At 37.5% G+C, this 8,059-nt stretch overlaps 1 long non-coding RNA gene across 1 annotated transcript in view; it reads right to left on the bottom strand.

The window, feature by feature from the left end:
* LOC125612645 overlaps positions 1-7,450 on the bottom strand; it is a 27,295-nt gene extending 19,845 nt beyond the window's left edge. The window contains exons 1-2 of the long non-coding RNA XR_007343146.1: positions 6,947-7,450; positions 4,731-4,814 (exon numbers count right to left, since the gene is read on the bottom strand). This is a non-coding gene — a long non-coding RNA (uncharacterized LOC125612645). The remainder of the gene's footprint in view (positions 1-4,730; positions 4,815-6,946) is intronic.
* Positions 7,451-8,059: the final 609 nt, after the last annotated feature.

An 8,059-nucleotide genomic window follows, 5' to 3' on the forward strand; every position in this document is an offset into this window, starting at 1 on the left:
AGAGGAGGAGGAGGAGGGAGAGGAGGAGGAGGAGAGGAGGGAGAGGAGGAAGAGGAGAGAAGATGCAGAGAGGAAATTAAGTCTTAAAAATGCACCTTTTTCTGCTATAGTGAAGGTAGTTTAATACAAATGGAAGTTTAATAATTGCAGAGGTAGCAGCAAAGCAGAAGAAACAGTCACTTGGAGTAGAAGGTGGTTGGAGATGGTTGTGAACAATTCATATCTTCCATTGGCTTTATATGGCAACTGTGATATAGTATAGAGGTTGGAGTTCCATAATCAAAGTAGCAAATGATATGTAGAAAATACCAGAGACTTTTCCAGTAGTGTTATCCAATTATTAGTGTAAACAGGCATTGGCTATGCTGGCTTTGGATGAACGTGCATGAAGTCCATAATTCTGACACCATGCACTAGACAAACCTTCAGGGTCCATGTTGAGTTAGAATTTGAGACTTATTCCTGAAACAATGTCCTTCTGGGAAACAGTTAAACATGTAAGAGCAGTAAGACAGCCAGTCCATAGGACCCTCTGCAGAGTCACATTGGCCATGACTGTCATATGTTTAGCTACAGAGAAATAAAATATAAATGTCAACCTGGAGTATGAAAAAAATATCCATTTTGTGGAGGCCAAATCATCTTCTATTTTAAGGCATTGTATCATAATTTTAATATTGGTATGTAATATGTACCAACTGCTACATTTATCCTTAAAATATGATGAAGTGTTTTTATTTAAATCAAATTAGTTGTTAGTATTAAGAATTTTTGATACTCACCCCCCAAAACGAAATCTACTTTGAGAGGCCAAGTACACCAATAAGGTCAATAAACAGTTATCCTTTTTTTTTTTTTCATATAATCTCAAAAATTATTTCTGTCTTTAAGCTGGCACCTATGGTAAACTCTGTTGAACACAATTCAACAGACAGTGTTCTCTAGCCACCCACCCTCTCTTAGCTCTTGATCTAAATTCTTAATTCTACACATGTATAAATGAATTCCCAGACACCGCAAAATTACACACAACAAGTTGATTTTTGGAAAAGCCAGATTGTAAGATTAAGAATTTGGTCTACTTCCAAAGTACATTCATATAAAAGTGTGGGAGTTTTTGTTGTTGTTTTATTTTGTTTTGCTTCTGTATAGGAAGCTTTCATGGGTATCAAACATCTGATGAATCTCACTACTCTTCTGTAAATTTAATAATGTTTAGATGGAGAATTTTAGGGAAACTGTTTCATGAATGTCATTAACCTGATTTGCTAAATCTTCAGTGTCTGTCCTACAAGATACTGAGTGAAGATACACTGAAGCTATAAGCAGTGATATTTTATTATTGGTAGAAATGAAATAAGATGAAACTTTTTCCTTGAAAGCTGAGCTCCCTTCACACCCAGCTGTAATGCCTGGTTTCTAAACTGTGAGGTGTGGGCAATGACTTAGTGAAGGTAGAAAAGGAAGGCTCCACCTGAAGTTTTCCTAAAGACTTTAAGTTTGGAAGGGAAGCTATTAGGAATGAATGTGTTGACCCATTTCTCTTCTAAGAAACTTTGCAGAGTAGCCTCTTTAGTTGTGAATCCAGAGTTAAGAATCTGACTCTTCTGCTTCACAAGTCAGAGTTCTGTCACTTAAGCAGAAAAAGAAACTGAAATTTCTCATGGCAAATTAATGGAACCTTCTCCTGAAAAAAGATGAAGAATTTTGCAACTGAGCATATATGCTCAGGTTCAGCTCAGGCCTCATTCTTTTGGGAGAGTCTCTCTGATGTGTGTGACCCACACCCAACACCTGCTTCTGCTGCCCATGCCCTTGTCTCTCCTCCCTCATGGTGCTTCTTTATGTACTCACAGATGATATCATAAACATGCTTGTAAACCTATTTACTGGAGGTTAACTCATGAGAATGGTTTAAAATGAATCTGTTAAACAAATACAGAATAAAGAAAATGTAATCATTTTATTTTTTCCATTTTAGGACAACAAAGAGAATAACACCTGTCTTATAAGATTGCTGTGAAATCTAAATATCTTTTAATATATGTTAAGTGCTTTTACATAAGGCACTTAACTATGTCAAGTTACCCATTAGCAACTTAATTACATTAATCTATTGGATTCTTACTCACTCTTATGATACTGTCCAAAAGTGTTAGAATACTTTTACATGTGAATGATTGCATTTTAGAGCCCATTGATTAAGTAAAGATAAACAGATGACTGAGGTTTCAGATGCCTGAGTTTGCAGCTCTATGAACTCTCAAGAGTCCCAGTCTACAGGTTGGAACCTCAGGAACTGTAGATTTCAGGTTCCTAAGATGAGGCTTATGATATATTCTGAGAATCATCACAATGGAGCAAAATACAGCATGACAAAGCACAGAAGTCTGAGAGCAATGGAGGAAGACAGCAGAGGAAGGACAACAAGACCTCATTGTTTCCTGCTTTAAAAAAAAAAAAAACTCAGAAATTCCTAGGTTATTGCCAGCATGCAGCTATTTTGCTGCCTTCAATTCCCTACCCCACAAAGATCCGTACAGTTCACAGGTTGCATTAGAGAGGACACACACACACACACACACACCCCACAGTACCTCAAGGAGACTATGGAAAAGAAAAGAAAATGGGCAACCTCTGGTTATGTTAATTATGAGCCTAAAAAAATTGCAACTAGACTATTTGCATTCCTTCCTTTCCCTTGTTTTCTTTTATAAGTGAAGACTGTTCTAGTTTCACATGATGGAAATTCAACCCAAATAGTTTAACAAAAACAAACAATAATAGAAATTAGTATGAAGAATTTATTGACTCACTAAAAAGCTCAACAATAGGGTAGTTTCAGGCAAGGTTGATCCAGAACCCAGAAAAGAAATAAATAAATTTACCAAAACCCGGTTTCTCCATGGCTGTGATTTCCTCCAAAGGAGGTAACACTTGCAATGAGCCTCTCCCCTCATGATGTAAAGAAGGTTAACTAAAGCTCAAGACAATAACCATTGCAGAAGTAAAGTTGTTGACCCAGTAGTTCCCACAAAATCCCATGATTTGCAGCCAGGTTTGTATAGCCCATGTCTGAACCAATTATAGTGGCTAAACAGAATATAGTGGAGGATGAAATGTAGCGATTGGATAGGTGAATATTACATGGGGAAAAAACCAACCTGGTTTTCTCAGGACTGAACTAGTTTTAGCACTGCACAATCTCATGTTGCAGCCAATCTCTCAGTCCTAGGAAATGGGGGGTGGTTGGTCACCCTAGTTTACATATGAAAACCTGGGGATGGGGTCTTTTTCAAACTGCAGCCGCTGAGATTGGGCATGATATCAGGGATTGAATGCTAGGCAGGGGGAATGTCCCCCATATCTACACATGTGTCAGAGAGGTCTTGTGGGCCAGGACCAGTGCTAAGTCCTCGACCTTGTGAAATTTTAAATAGATAAATAGATAAATTATACATATGTAATTTATATAGAGAGAGATAGATAGATAGATAGATAGATACACACAAAAAATAATAATAATAGATGTCCCAGAATACATGGTCTGTTTTGATTTAAGTTAATTATATAACTCAAGTAATGTTCAGTTTATTCTATTTCCCACCTTTTCTCTTTTTTTTCATGTCAAATCTCTTGAGAATGGAGATAGTGCATTAGTTGCTTCTATGTGGCCAGTGCCATTTGTTTTTTAATGGTCAACTGTTTCTTCACCTCATATTCTCTCACTGGAGTGGCCAAGTCCAGCGAAGCCTAATAAGCTGAGGTTCGAACACAGGGGATCCCTGTTTCACCATGGTTTGACTTGTGAAATAAGACACGTGCAGTAGAAACCATACTTCAGATTTTGAGGCCTGTGATTTGGGATGCTGGGCAGCAGCAGCAGTGTACGCAGTTCCCAGTCAGCCATGTCATCAGGAGGGAAAGTGGCTGATGCTCCAGGGAACAGTGAGCTTCTAAGCTATGCATTTCTGTAGGTCAGTTGTATAAAAGGCATTTTCAACTGGATGTTTTCAATTTACTATAGAATTAGTGTAAGGTAAGCAGAACAGCCTCCGTATGTCCAGGTCTCTCATTTAATCTACTTCAAGTGTTTCACCCCTCTGTGTCTCATTTTTCATGAAATACATTGAGAGAAACAAAATCTCAAGTGACTTCTCAAAATATCCACAAGGATACAAATATAAATCTTTGCTTATAATTTTGCTTATTATTTTTAATCATCTGAAAACACCAAACACCAACACTCCCTCTTCTTATCATCATTCTCCCTTGGTATAACTATATTTTCAAGAGCTGAAAGGGTTCTGCATGCTAGCAACTGGGTCTCTTCTAAAACATCCTGAAGAATGTTTATTTGAAAAGATTACCTTGCTTTCCTCCAGGATTAAGGCATGGTCACTGCAGACAGTGATGATTTGGAAAGGTGGCAAGCAGTTTTTGATAGATCCTCAAAGCCTGCCCTTGCTAAATGACTATACCTAGAGAAAAACAAATGTATTCTAGCCCACACATGTTACAGACATTTTTCAAACACCTAGATTAGAGAAGATAGGTATTACAAATAACATATTTGTTGGAGAGAGTGAAGAAATCACAAACTCGCTTGGATAAACACTATTAAATGCATACTTAACAAGCCAGTTGCGACAGTTGCCCTCTGGCACTCACTGACAAACTTGACTCCAGCTGTAAATTAGGTTGCAAAATTTCCTTGTCAGAGAACTCACCCTGTTAGGAGGACTCAGCCCTGGCTATGAATCCGCAAGGACAGAAAAATCAATGTGACAGGAAAGCAGTTGTTTGTGTCAGGCCTAAGCAAGGAGAGAAAAAGGTTTAAATTAATCATGATTTAAGGATGTGGCAAACTATTGCAAAGGCACATTTCTGGTGTCTCTGAGAAAAGGGAAAAAGAAGCTTGGAGCGCTTTGCTAATGGGAACCACAGATACTGCCCTTCTGTTATAAACAGGGCTCAGTGTTTACTGTGGGAATAGGAAAGCACTGTTGATCTTGTGCAAGCTGAATGCATCAAACCTACATGAATTTTGGCTAAAGCAATGATCATAGTACTTTTCCATCTGTACAGTGGGATAAATAAATTTTTTTTCTTCTCTCCCAGAAACTGAGAAATAAGTTCAATAACCTGGGAACATTTCAGGTCATGAATTAATTTTAATTTACACACACAAAAAAAAAAAAATTATAAAACTAGCATGATCTTCTTACCTAAAGAGACATGGACCAACACTTTCTGGCGATGCCATTTTCATAGTCACTCTCCATTAAAACTAGAGCATACTAGTTTTAGTATGTAAGGGAAAGCAATTTTTTTGCCACACTTATGCTTTGGAGCAGAGATTTAAAAATGATCAATGAGACATACTAAGGCACCAAGACATTGGATGGCACCAGTGAGGCATGAGCTCTCATCTGTAGGAGGTGAGCTCTACCTTAGCTGTCAATCTCTGTTGGCCAACCAAGGCCAATGTAATTAGGTGTCTGCCTCTTTGACCAATTGAGGTGGGTCAGGCTGCATTAGAAAGGATGACATCTCTGTCAACTGCCTTCAGACTGACTTTTTTCCTGTACCAGGCACTGTACTTTTCTAATTGTGGGGCTAAAAGTCAAGTCAATGAGCCACATTCCCTTACTTTCTTCCACAAATCATCTTTGATCAACAGGACCTTTGAATATCACCACCCTTGACTATTTGTTATTGGTCATAATGTTAGAATAGTTATGCTCAAGTTTTTTTACTCTGTAAATAAATGTTCAATAAAAGGCCCAATACTATCAAACCCTGTTTTTAAAAGGTCCTTTTGGTTTCATTTTCTAGTATCATCTCTATCATCATAAACAATCACAAAGCACAAGCTGTTCTACCAGGTGCTACAAGGGAATTATGTAGACATTGTTCCTACCCAGCAGGGCTCATGATAGAAACCACAGAGCACTTAATCTATGCATATGTGATAGGTACATATAAACAATAGAATACAAATGTTAACTCAGTAGAAAATACATTCATGTAAAGAAAACTGAGTTGTAGGGATAAATAATACAATGAACTACGATTATTGTAATTTTCTTTCAATAGCACATTTTGAAATCTAGGATAAGGAAAAGGTTACATTGTCACATATTCAGTGGTCCTGAGGTTATACTAGAAACATGGAAACATGATCAGCTAACATGGTTATTTGTAATTGACTTTTTTAGGCAGCCTTGGCTATTAAGCAACTTTTAAAAACAAGACCATTCCATTTTCTTATAAAGAAGAATGTGCAACCATCAGTGCAGGCATCTTTGAAACAAAACAAGCTTCATATGTTCCAAGAGAAATGATCAGGAAAGTTTGTAGTCATTCCCTCCCTGGAGATATTTATAAATAGGGTAACTTTTCACCTCTCTGTGTGGCTTTCTCTAAAAGCAGATAATAGGCAAAGACATCCTTTCAAAATCCTCTTTACAGCTCTCATAGGGGTTATTCTGCAGTCATTTATCTGTTTGTTTTTCCCCCATTTTGCAGTCTATGCCCATGAGAAGGGACAATCAGAGAAGTAGAATTACTAATAAATGTTTCATTCTTTCTATATTCCATATATATGTAATACTCTACTGGACTTTAAAAAAAGGCTAAATAAATAAATAAAAATTGTAATCTTCCTACCTAGACCAAATCCATGGGCGACAAAGAACTTTCTATGTGCCAAGTTCCATACTAGGTAATTTACATAGTCTTACTCATTGTCTCAAAAGTCTATGAAACAGACATTTTATTATTCTCATTTTATAGATATGAAAATGAAGTCTTAGAATGGCCTCTCCCACACAAAGTATAAGAATTAGGACCTGTGAGAGCTAAGATTAGTGTCATTAGTTTTTTGTGGCAGCTTCAGCAAAACATAACAAATTTAATATCTTAAAACAACACAAATTTTTACCTTTTAGATAAAATTCAGGAGTCAGAGATCTGACATGGGTCATGGTGGGTAAATTCCAGGGGTCTGTAGGGCTGCTACATTCCGGAGGCTGTGGAAGAGAGTGTGTCCTTATATTTGCTGTCAGAATGGATGCTGTCCTCATTCCTTGGCTCCCACCTGGCATCACATCATTCTCTCTCTGTTGTTTCATCACATCTCTTTTTCTTCTTTATCAAATCTCCCTCTGCCTCCCTCTTATAAAGACACTTGTGATTACACTTAGGACCTACCTGGATAATTCAGGATAATCTCCCATCTCAAGATCCTTAACTAAATTACATTTGCAACATCCCTTTTGTCATATTAGGTAACATTCACAGGTTCCAGGGATTAGAATCTGTATATCTTTGGGGGCCATCATTCAGAATAACCTATGAGAATCAGCACTCAAACTGTCTCCCACTCTCCTAAGCAATATGCTATCTTCTGTCTAGATAAGCAATTTTTACCAAGTCAAATGATTGATCTTCAGCAAGTGGGTGGGTATTTCATATAAATTAAAAGCGTAAAATTATGTCAGTTTTATTAATAGTAGCAGAATATAATGGTGAAAGTGTTGGACTTGTGGTCAGGAAATGAAGCTCTTATCACTAAACAGGCATGCAAGCTTAGACCAGGCCCAGTATCTCTTGAGATCAGGAATAGTGCAGAGGTCTCAAGGTTTGTCCCAACTCTGATCAACAGAAGTAAAGAAAGTCTCCACAAATCTCCTCATGTTCTATGGGAAATGCAGAACTGAATTATCAGTACGTATGTTATTTCTAGAGACCCTTTTAACTCTGATTTTGTATGATCAAAAGGTATATTCTTTGTTAATTGCTGCAAAACAAATTCCCCCCCAAAACACTTAGTAGCATAAAAACACAAATACTGTAGGTATGAAATTTGAAAGTGGCTTAGCTGGGTAGCTCTGGATCAGAGTCCCATGTAAGGTTGCCATCAAGAACCCAGGTGAATCTGAAGTTATCTGAAGATTTGACTGGGGCTGGAGAATGCACTTCTGAGATGGCCTCCTCACATGGCTATTGGTAAGAGGCTCAGTTCTTTGCAACTTGGGTCAGTGCATAAACTACC

The sequence above is a fragment of the Marmota marmota genome, unplaced genomic scaffold, assembly GCF_001458135.2.
Source record: "Marmota marmota marmota unplaced genomic scaffold, marMar, whole genome shotgun sequence".
In the NCBI taxonomy this organism is placed as follows: Eukaryota; Metazoa; Chordata; class Mammalia; order Rodentia; family Sciuridae; genus Marmota; species Marmota marmota.